Source organism: Saccopteryx leptura, chromosome 6 (assembly GCF_036850995.1).
Source record: "Saccopteryx leptura isolate mSacLep1 chromosome 6, mSacLep1_pri_phased_curated, whole genome shotgun sequence".
NCBI lineage: Eukaryota > Metazoa > Chordata > Mammalia > Chiroptera > Emballonuridae > Saccopteryx > Saccopteryx leptura.
The window spans coordinates 110438315-110450424 of record NC_089508.1 but is presented as its reverse complement, the minus strand read 5'-3'; the positions used below and the strand labels follow the sequence as shown (position 1 = coordinate 110450424).

The following is a 12110-nucleotide window of genomic DNA, read 5'->3' as shown; positions in this document are numbered from 1 at the left end:
TAACAACCCCATAAGTGCATGCTAGGTGTTGACTGTTGCTTTAGAGAGAACTCCTTAGTTGATTATTTGGTTCAACAACCCATGTTATAATTTTTTTCTTCTTCTCATGCTTTCATACCCATATAAAATGCTTTCATTAGAACAGGGAGCTTTGTACATTTTGTTCTTGGATTTTTACTCAACAAATTTATTATTTCCTCTTAGGGAAGATTTCACATAAAAGAAAATAAAAATGACCACAATGAGTTTGATTTATAAACTGGTACTTTCTACCAGTTGGATTTCAAGACCATTCACACAGAATTTACACATTTGTACATTAGCTGTGTGAAAATAAGGTGCCATAAGAGAAGACAGCATAAACTTTCAAAACAGGAACATTTTACTGGCTGCCTGCAGAGTGGTATAGAAAAGGTCAACTTCTGTAAGAAACAGAGTGTAGAGGTGCAGGAAGCTGTTGAAGTGTTTCACCTTTAAATCCTCTGCATGGATGGCAGACAGCACACAAGGTTAAGGCAAAAGACAAAATGATATATGATATCTTGAATGTTTTGCCAGAAAAGTAAACTTCTCCATGCTTGTTGAACATAATAGGACTGGAAAGAAAGCATTTTGTGACTGGGCTATGGTCACCATGGAGGATAAGCTGATTTAGTGCTTAGAACTGATGCTGTCATACACCCTCTGTTGTTTTCTTGAAATGAAAAACAGGGAATGGAAGTTTATAAATTCTAAAACAAACAAAATCACAAGAGATTAAGAGTTTTCATTAGCAGAGATGTCTATCTTGGTATTTTATTTCTTAAAAAATTAAAGTAAAATTTAAAAATATTGTATCTTGTGTTGGTTCAGATAAAATTTTGGTTAGTTTTTCTTTTTTTATATAAGAAACTCTCAAATGTTTATGATAATGGTGTTAGGGAAAACATAGGAAAAAATCTGAAAACAGGAAATTGTTAGTCTATAAAGACCCCATTAATCCTGTATCTTCCAGACCCATGACCCTCAGCTGCTGACAACTGGGCCTCATTTCTTTTTCACTTCTTTGTTCGTTCCCTGTTAGTCAGTGCCGGATAATAAAATAGCCAGAAGACTAGACAGAAGGTTAATTAATCAGACATGATTAATCATGTCTGATAAATTAACTAGCTGGACAAACAGCCTTCAAAGTTTGAGAATTCATTATGAAGTGAATTGTTGCGTTTTAAATACTGACTATCCATTTTATAAATCATAACCTAGTGTGATACACTAACCTAGGCTTTATTTTGCAGAGCAAGTTTGTACTTGGACAATACAAATTCTTAGTCTTACCGAAGAAGAGGCCATTTTTTTTCCAAAATAAAACATTTCATGAAAGTACAGATTGATTCTGAATTGCTAAGGGAAACAACTAGTGACATTTTTAATGCTTATTGAGGCATTTTCTCTGTCTAATGCAATGTCTACAGAAGAGTTAATGAAGTTTGAAAGAAGAGGATCTGCCAGACCCTAATGGGTTTTGTGTGTGCATTCATGCATTTAATAATAAAAAGAAAGCAATGATTATATCACCTAAATTTTTATGGTATTTAAATATATAGCTTAATTATCAAATGATCAAATAAAGTATCTTGGGAACACCGGTTAAGAAATATAAATCGACAGTGAGGGTTATTATTCATTATTAATGTTACTTCAAAGGTAGCTGTAGACTCTTCAGTGTGGCATTTAAGGTCTTACAGTATTTCATCCTCATCTTCCAGACCGAGTAAATGTCTGCTACCACCTCCATATGAGTTTTATCAACTTGAGCTGAGCTTCTGCTGGAAGGAAGTGATTTCAGGCTGCCTGGTACTTGGCACAGAGAAAAGGGCACCCTTGATTGTGTTTTGATGAAAAGAGCTGCACTGGGTGTGTTTGTAGCTGCTCCTACTTGTTTAGGTAGGATGGCAATTATGAGTTTATTTTTTATTCTGTATTATATTTGGGGTAATTTCTGTTTTTATCTTTTCAAGTTTGCTGGTCTTTTCTTCTGCAATAGCTAATATGCTATCAGTCCCTTCCAGTGACATTTTCATTTTAGAGATATTTTTTAGACTCTAAAAGTGTTATTTGGCTGTATTTTATATTTTCTCTTTATGTCATAATATGCATGTTTCCCTCTATCTTCTTGAACATAGATACACTTTTGAGATTATAGCATTTTAAGGTCTTTACCTGCTAATTTCATCATCTGTGTCATTTCTATTTCTATCAGTTGATTGTGTGTGTGTGTATGTGTGTGTGTATGTGTCCATGTTTGTTGTTTGTTTGTTTTTACTGGTTATTGCTCATATTGCTTTTTTTGCTTGCTTCATAATTTTTTACTGGATGTCAACTGTGCATTTTACAGTTTGGAGTGCTAGATATTTTGTTTGTATTCTTTCAAATAGTGTTGAACTTTTTTTTCTGGCATGCTGTGAAGTTATATGGAATCAGTTTGTTCCTTTTGTGGCTTGTTTTTATGATTGCTAGAATGGGTCCAGAGCAGCTTTTAGTCTAAAATTACTTATGCCCCACTAGTAAGATAATACCCTCCTGAGAATTCTACCTCCTGCCCATTTATTGCAAGGTCTTTCCACTAAAGCTAGTTGGAACATAAACAATTTCTAGCTCTGTGTGAAGTTTGGCTGACTACACATTTGGTTCTTTCCCCACCCTCGGGGACTTTTCTTTTATCCATATCTATGCCAGTACTTGTCCAATAATTCAGGAGGTTCCTCTGCAGATCTCTGAGGTTTCTCTCCATGCAGCTTCTTTCCCTCTGTCCCCGTGCATCACAAACTCTAGCTGCCTTTGTCTCCCTGGACTCGGATCTCTAACAACTCAACTCAGCAAGGTTGTAGTGCTTTATCTGGGTGCTCCTTCTCTGTAGGGCCTGGCCATTCAAGCAGTGATCTGGGACAATGGGAAGGCTAACCTCATTTGTTTCTTTGCTCTCACAGAGCACTGCTCTATTGTCCAATATCTGAAAAATATGTTCTTTTATATGTATAGTCTGTTTCTTTAGTTGTTCATGTCAAAAGGGAAAATGAAATTATTTTTTCTTCATCATGTCTGGAAGCAGAAGTCTGTCATTCCTTTTTAATTTATAAGCTGGAGTGATTCTACAAGAACAACTTTCATCAACTCCTTGGTTATTCTTAGTACAGTTTATATAGAAAAATTCTTTAATTGCATTAAATTTGCATATCACTTTGGGTAATATAGTCATTTTGACTATATTTATTCTTTCTATCCAAGAACAAAGAATATTTTTCCATTTCATTGTCTTTTTTTTTATTTCCCTTAACAATGCTTTGTAGTTTTCATTATATAGGTCCTTTACATTCTTTGTTATGTTTATTCCTAGGTATTTTATTTTTTTTGTTGCACCCATGAAGGGGATTATTTTTTTGAGCTCATTTTCTGCTGTTTCACTGTTGGCATATACACATTAATTCCTCTACTGGGTATATACCCCCCAAACTCAAACACACTGGTATGTAAAGACATATGCAGCCTCATGTTCATTGCAGCATTGTTCACAGTGGCCAAGACATGGAAACAACCAAAAAGCCCTTCAATAGATGACTGAATAAAGAAGATGTGGTACATATATACTATGGAATACTACTAAGCCATAAGAAATGATGACATCAGATCATTTACAACAGTGGTAGTCAACCAGGTCCCTACTGCCCACTAGTGGGCATTCTAGCTTTCATGGTGGGTGGCAGCGGAGCAACCAAAGTATAAATTAAAAGATAGACTGAACTATAGTAAGTTGTTTTATAAAGATTTATTCTGCCAAACTTAGCAAAAATCCTATATAAAGTACTTGGTAAGTAATTATTATTATGTGCTTTAACTTGCTGTAACTCTGCTTTATAAATTTTATAAAGTAAAGTTACTTCCCTACTTTATAAATCACCATTACTGTGGAAACAGTGGACAGTTAGAAAATTTTACTACTAACAGAGATACAAAAGTGGGCGGCAGGTATAAAAGGGTTGATTACCCCTGATTTACAACAATATGGATGGACCTTGATAAAATTATACTGAATGAAATAAGTAAATAAGAAAAAACTAAGAACTATATGATTCCATACATAGGTGGAACATAAAAATGAGACTCAGGGACATAGACAAGAGGGTGGTGGTTACAGGGTGGGGGGGAGGAAAGAAAGGGAAGGGGTGGGGGAAAGGGAGGGGCACAAAGAAAACCAGATAGGTGACAGAAGATAATTTAACTTTGGGTGATGGGTATGCAACATAATCAAATGTCAAAATAACCTGGAGATATTTTCTCTAAACCTATGTATCCTGATTGATCAATGTCACCCCATTAAATCAATGAAATTTAAAAAAAAAAAAGCTACCCCAAAACAAACAAACAAAAAAGATTTCTTCTTTTTTTTCCAGTTTTTAAAATGACATTTTTGGTTTCTAGCTCTTTCCAAAAGAGACCAATAGATTTTAAAAATGTTATGAACTCATAATAATATTTTGATGCTTTAATATGTTTCATTGTTATTCCCATGGATGCTCAGACTCCATCTTTGGCCAATGATTTCCTTTGAGTTTAACTCTTGTATTATTTTGATACAACTTTGATAGTTCTTACTTTTATACCACAACAAGACCCAGAATAGATGCTAGGAGACTCCTGGATTCCTGAAATCATATTTTTATAAATTTTATCCAGTCTAGGACTTCCCAGATGAGTACAATTTAGAGATAGACAAAATTACATTATTATAGATTATTTATTATGTTAAATGTCCAAAAAGTAGCAGTAAACACTGCTGGGACATTACACGAATCAGAGGGCATCATTAGACAATAAAATTGTACATATTTGACAGCTAATTCAGTTATGGATTATCTTTTGAACAAAATAATTATAATTATCTTTTGAAATAATAAAGATAGCACTCAGGATGAAACTGAAATGGATAGGCAATTAGAGTAAAAATTTGGAGTGGCTAGTTAGAATAGCAGAAACCTAGTTTGAAAAAATAAAATTAAAAGCAAAGACATCTGATAGAAAAAATGTATTTAAGTTGTGGGTAGAAGGCAGAGCCTGAGAGTACCCAGGCCCTGGAGCTCTTAACAGGAGAGGGCCATAAACAGTACTTGGGAAACCTCATTATATTCATCATGGTACCATAATAAATGGATTTGGGTGAATTAGGCTGATGATGAATGACAGAAAGCAACATTAATCTTACGCATGTTTCTTCATTATAGATCTACAGCTAATATAGAGATAGAACACTTTTCTTTGATAATCAGGTGTTCCTTTCTCTCAACGGTGCTAGAATTTTGTCCCTCTAATTTCTAATTTTATACTATGCAGTCTAATTCTCTTGTGATAGTGCATTCTTTCTTTAGACAGGGTATCATGGAGTTATTAAACTTAAACTTAGCTAGGATCACAATTTTTTACATTTCCTTGAATTTACCCCTACATCACTGCAATAAAGTTTTGGGATGCTCTTGAAAACTCTCCATCTGTGTTCAGGAGCCTCTTGGATGGTATCATTGGTATAGATGGCATCTCGTCATTCCAATTCAATTCTTTCTAATTGCATTTCCTGGTAGTAACTTAAACTTCAGACTGGAGATTAACACTTTCTGTTCTATACACCTCCACTATAGATATTTATTTGGTTTCTTAAAATCAACTCAAATATTTATACATTGTATATTGCTTTCAAAGCACCTACTTATGATATAAACCTAAATAAGATCCATTTATTGAGCATTAACTACATTTTGTTGATTTTTAAAAATTATAACACTTAGCAGCCCAAGATGGCCGACTTGGAGGATTGGGTGTCGGATGAGGAGAAGATGATTCTGGATCACCTGTAGCTCCAAGAAGGTTGCTGAGGGCCATTCAAAAGCGGTGACTCCCACTGGTCTTCACCAGTTTCTTGCCTGTAAGTTCCAGGGCCGGTACATCCAGCGGCCAGATACAGAGCATCAGCTCAAGACCTAACAACCATAGTTAGACTGGTATCTTAAGGAAAGGCTCCTCACACCTGACCCAGCTAAGGCATAGATAACATTGTCACAAACAGCAAAAAGAGCAGTAGCAGCAGACAAGTAGCCCACAGCAGATTATAAACAGCTGAAGCCATCCCAGGAAGATTTAGAAATTACACAACTGAAAGCTGGAGTCAGACAACACCAACCCTATACTCAGCTACACAAACAACATATTCAAAGGAACAGTCTATATCAAGACAAAATGGGAAGACAGGGAAGTGCAATTCAAATGAATCAACTAGAGGAATCCCCAGAAAAAGAATTGAATGAAATGGAAATAACTAAGATGCTGGATGCAGAGTTTAGAATAATGATTGTGAGGATGATCAAGGATCTTAGAGCAACCATAGATAGACAACATGAGCACCTAAACAATGAGCTATCTGGCATCAAAAAGGATCAGACAGAAATGATAAACACAATGGCAGAAATGAAGACTACACTACAAGGAATGAAAAGCAGGCGGGATGAAAAAGAGGATCGAATCAACAATTTAGAGGACAAGATAAGCAAAGGCACGGAAGCAGAACAGCAAAAGAAAAAGAGGATCAAAATGTCTGAGAAAACTCGAAGAGAGTTCTGTTACAATAGGAAGAGAAATAACATCTGCATCATAGGGGTTCCTGAAGGAGAAGAGAAAGAACAAAAGGATAGAGAACCTGATTGAAGAAATCATAGCTGAAAATGTCCCGGAATTGATGCAGGAAAAAGTCACACAAGTTCAAGAAGCACAGAGAATCCCATTAAAAGGGAACCCAAATAAACCTAAATGAAGACACATCATAATTAAAAAACCAAAGCTAAGAAATAAAGAAAGAATACTAAAAGCTGCAAGAGAAAAGCAGTCAATCACCTACAAAGGAGACCCCAAAAGGATGACATCCGACTTCTCAACAAAAACACTTGAGGCGAGAAGGGAATGGCAAGAATATTCAAATAAATGCAGAACAAGATCCTACAACCAAGACTTCTTTATCCAACAAGGCTATTGTTTAAAATAGAAGGAGAAATAAAAAGCTTCCTGTACAAAAAAAAAAAAAAAACCCTCAAGGAATTTATTACAACCAAACCAATGATGTAAGACATGTTAACAGTCCTGTTGTAAACAGAACAAGGGGGGGGGGAATCTAGTATAGAGGAATGTAGATTTAAGATTTTAGAAATGCATCCAAATTGAAAAAGAAGTAAAACTATCATTATTTGCTGATGATATGATACTGTACATAGAAAACCCTAAAATGTCAGTAAAAAAACTACTGGACCTAATAAATGAATTCAGCAAGGTGGCAGGATATAAAATTAAATTAATATTCAAAAACCAGTGGCATTTTTATATAACAATGAACTGTCTGAAAGAGAAATTAAGAAAACAATCCCCTTCACTACTGCAACAACAACAAAGAAAGTACCTAGCTGTAAATTTAACCAAGGAGGTTAAAGACTTGTACTCAGAAAATTGTAAAACATTGATAAGAGAAATCAAGGAAAATAATTGAATCAAAAATGGGCAAAAGAAATGAATAGACACTTTAAAGAGGACATCAGATGGCCAATAGGCAAAAGAAAAAATGTTCAACACCACTAATCATTAGAGAAATACAAATTAAAACCACAATGAGATATCACCTCACACCAATCAGAATGGCACATTAACAAAACAAAACATAATAAGTGCTGGTGAGGATGTGGAAAAAGGGAATCCTCCTGCACTGCTGGTGGGAATGCAGACTGGTGCAACTACTGTGGAAAATAGTATGGAGATTCCTCAAAAAATTAAAAATGGAACTGCCTTTTGACCCAGCCATCCCACTTTTAGGAATATATCCTAAGAACACCAAATCACTGATTCAAAAGAAGAAATGCACTTCCATGTTTATGGCAGCATTGTTCACAATAAGATCTGGGTTCAGCCCAAGTGTCCTTCAGTGGACGAGTGGATTAAAAAGCTGTACTACATATACACATGGAATACTATGAGGCCATGAAAAAGAAGGAAATACTACCTTTTGCAACAACATGGATGGACCTGGAAACTATTATGTTAAGTGACATAAGCCAGGCAAGAAATAAAAATAACATATGACTTCACTCATATGAGGAATCCAATGAACAATGTGAACTGAGGAACAGAATAGAGGCAGAGGAGGGATCAAAGGAACCAGTGGGAAAGCGGACAGAAGGAAAGGGAATGAGAGGATGAGATCAGAGAAGGGAAAGAGATTGGTGAAATTATATTTACATAACAGCATTATAGAGCAGAAGAGCAAATCCTGGAGGAAAGCGGGGAGGGTGTTGGGGGAGGGGGCAAGAAGGATGTTGAGTGGAATTCGGGGGTGCGGGAGGATGTATTCGGTAGGACACTTGAATCTATGTAAACACAATAAATTTAAATCAATAAAAAATAAGAAAAAAAATTATAACACTTAGTTTTGTTCATAGTTTCTTGATTATATTTTGATGTTCATGTATCAACTTTGTCATATAGGGATGTATTATGTTACAATTCTATTGTATGTATTCTGAAAAATCTCCTGGAAAAATAATGTTAAAGTAGCTAAGAAGGCATTTTATGAGGTCATTTTGAATTAATTTTCCTTTTGGTTATTATATTTCTTAAACCCTACAGGGTTCTTCCATAAAAAGAGATTGGTTATAAAGTAAGCACATTGGATATACTTGAATTTCAAATTCTAAGTCCAAAGATTGGCTACCCTCATTCTTATCCACCTTCTTTTATTTTACATAACTACATTTGTATTATTTGAATTCAAGACCTTTTCTCCCATTCTACTAGGCTTTCCTTTGAGGATAGAAATCTTATTTTAATTATCACAATACATGCACATTGAATAGCTTACTCAATGCTAAGCACTATGGTAAGCATTTATAAAGATTATTTTATTTAATATTCACAGCAACCCTGTAAGGATAGATATTATTTGACACTTTCTTGACAGATGTGAACATTTAGGCCAACACTATTGTAACTTGCCCCAGGACATGTATTTGATATCCAAACATAGGCTATCTGATAGCAAAGTCCATAATGCTATCTACTACAATAACTTGATGGGGGTATTAATAATAATGACACTTGTATTTACTTACTGATAGGTTAAAGGCATAGATAGGTAGTTAGCTTAGATATACACATATAGAGATACAGAGAATAAGAGAATGAGAGAAGAGAGAAAGACATAACACACACACATCATTATTCTTTTAAATTAATCCTAGAAATCAATTGTGTTTGTAACATTTATTTGGGGAACAGCATATATTCTTTTTTTTTTTTAAAGTTTCATTGAAAGTTGTTTGGAATGGTTAGGAAAGCTCTGATGTGCATAGGTACTGAAATCTTTCACACTCACAGAGACTGCATTTAGAAAAATATGTCAGTGAATTTATAAAAAAAAATAAAATAATGTTATTTCTTTGAAATCATGGCTCATCTGAAAACTTATTATATAACCACAAGTTTTAAACAGTCAATCTGTCATCTGTTTTTCATATTGACACAAATATATTTTTCTCAACAAAAATAATGAAAAGGCCTAGAAAGATACACAGTAAGTTATTAACAGTGGTTGGTTATTGCTAAGTGATAGGACTAGGGATGCTTTAAAAATTTTTTAATTTTTTGTTTATTTATTCTTTCAATTAAGTACAATTTATGTGTATTGAGATAGTCATGGAGAAAAAACTAGAAGTTACTTTTTAATTTAAAGAACCATTAACATTAAAAAACGATACTTCCCTGTGATGGAGAAATTTAGTGCTAGCCCTTTAGAGGTAATGTTTGAGGCTGGGACTCTGGTGAGTGAGGTACTCACGTGAGGTGTGAAACTTAAAGGCAGGACTGAAAACTGAGTAATGGAGTTAATAATATTTTTAAAAATCAAAATTAATGCAAAAAAATCTGTAATGAACAAAATATCAAAATTTCAAAAAAAAGACAGGATCAGATAGGGATTAGGGCAAGGTGAGTGAAATATATCATTCAGCTATACTGTTGGGTCCTGTTTTTATTACTCATATTTATAGAAGAAATTTTAGTCAATTTTATTTTTTTACAGCAAGAAAATTATTCACACAGTTAACACTCCAGGAATAATTCTTTGGCTCGACATGGATCTACAATGTTTACTATTGTACCAGAAACTGTACTCACTGAGTTTTCTGTAGCTCTGCCCTTAGACAACTAAAGGTGTTTCACAAACAGACTGTGTAAGAACAGCCTGGCTAGTCACTTCTTAGCATTTATAAGGTACTTTGTACTCAAATATTCTTTTTCAATGAGCAACTCACTGTATAATAGCTTTGCATGAAATAATTTCTTGTGAAAGGAAAGAACAAGAAGCATTTAAACAATAGAAGAGCCTTTTGAAAGGAACATGTGACAGAGCAGCTTATGTTGAAGTGGTCTTTAGGGAATTGGTGTTTTGTCTGTCTCTTTGGTGCTTTTAAACTAAGAGGATGAAGTAGATCCCAAACCCCTTGTTTGTGACATAAACATGTGTAATAGTTTTTGAGTAGCAGAGATTTCGAATCTTTAAAGAGAAATAAATAGGATGTTTTTTTAGAGGCTTCTTTCTAATGCAAAAAAATTTTTTTTCATTGCCACTGTTTTATTTTTTATTTATTTTTGGGTGTGGTACAGCAAACTTTATTGATGGACATGACAAGGTAAGTTTCTCCCCTTCTTCAGAGAGTCTGGGATGAAAACTGTGAAGGTCAGGAGATTCTCAGTGTTTGGGCGATCAGTCTGGGGCAAGGACTCCCTAGCAGCAGAAGGCCTCTTTTCCTCTCAGTGGGGCTGGCTGGTAGTTCAGGGGGCTGGTCCTTACTTCTTGGAGAACACATGGACAAAAAGGTCTACCACCCTGTTGCTGCAGCCAAATTCATTGTCATACCAGGAAATGAGCCTGGCAAAGTGGTCCCTGAGTGCAATGCCAGCCCCAGCATCGAAGGTGGAGAATTGGGCGTTACTGTTAAAGTCGTAGGAGATAGTCTGGTCCTCAACGTGGCCCAGGATGCCCTGGATGGGACCCTCTGATGCCAGCTTCACTACCTTTCTGATGTTATTATATTTGGAAGCTTTCTTAAGGCAGCAAATCAGATCCACAACTGACACATTGGGGGTGGGGACATGAAAGGCCATGCCAGTGAGCTATTTATTCAGCTCAGGAATGACTTTGCCCACAGCTGTGGCAGCACGAATAGAAGCAGGGATGATGTCTGGCCATTACATAACAGTATCCTGGAGGGGTCATCCAAAGCCTTCTGGGAGACAGCAATAGTGTGGACTGTGGTCATGAGTCCCTCCATGATGCCAGTGTTGTCATGGATGACCTTGGTCTCAGGGAGGCCAAAGCAGTTGGTGGTGCAGAAGGCATTACTGACAGTCTTGAGGGAGTTGTCATACTTGTCATGGTTCATACCCATCACAAACATGGGGGCATCCACAGAAGGGGTAGAGATGATGATCCTGTTAGCTCCACCCTTTAAGTGAGCAGCAGCCTTCTCCAAGGTAGTGAAGACACGGGTAGACTCCACAGCATATTCAGCACCAGCATCACCGCACTTGATGTTGGTGTGATCTTGCTCCTGGAAGATGGAGATAAACTTTCCACTGATGACAAGCTTCTCATTCTCAACCTTGACTGTGCCTTTGAACTTGCCATGAGTGGAATCATATTGGAATATGTAGATTGTGTAGTTGAGGTCAAAGAAGGGGTCATTGATGGTGACAATGTCCACTTTGCCAGAGTTAAAAGCAGCCCTGGTGCCCAGGTGCCCAATACAGCCAAATCTGTTCACTCCAACCTTCACCATCATGTCTCAGGGTTGTAGCTTGTATTGTGCGGCTGTCAGTTGAACAGAAGGAGCAGAGAGCCAAATTGCTAGTGTTCTCATTTAGAAGGAAGATAGGTGGAGAAAAAAATATCATGACAGAAAAAAAAATATCATGACAGAAGATTAGAATTTGTATTTCAAGGGTAGTCTTTAGATTCATTTTCGGGTCAGAAGCATATGAAAATTGTTTTCTGG

General features: G+C 35.9%; 1 pseudogene; it reads right to left on the bottom strand.

The window, feature by feature from the left end:
• Positions 1-10902: 10902 nt before the first annotated feature.
• Positions 10903-11894, bottom strand: LOC136376310 (glyceraldehyde-3-phosphate dehydrogenase-like; annotated as a pseudogene).
• Positions 11895-12110: the final 216 nt, after the last annotated feature.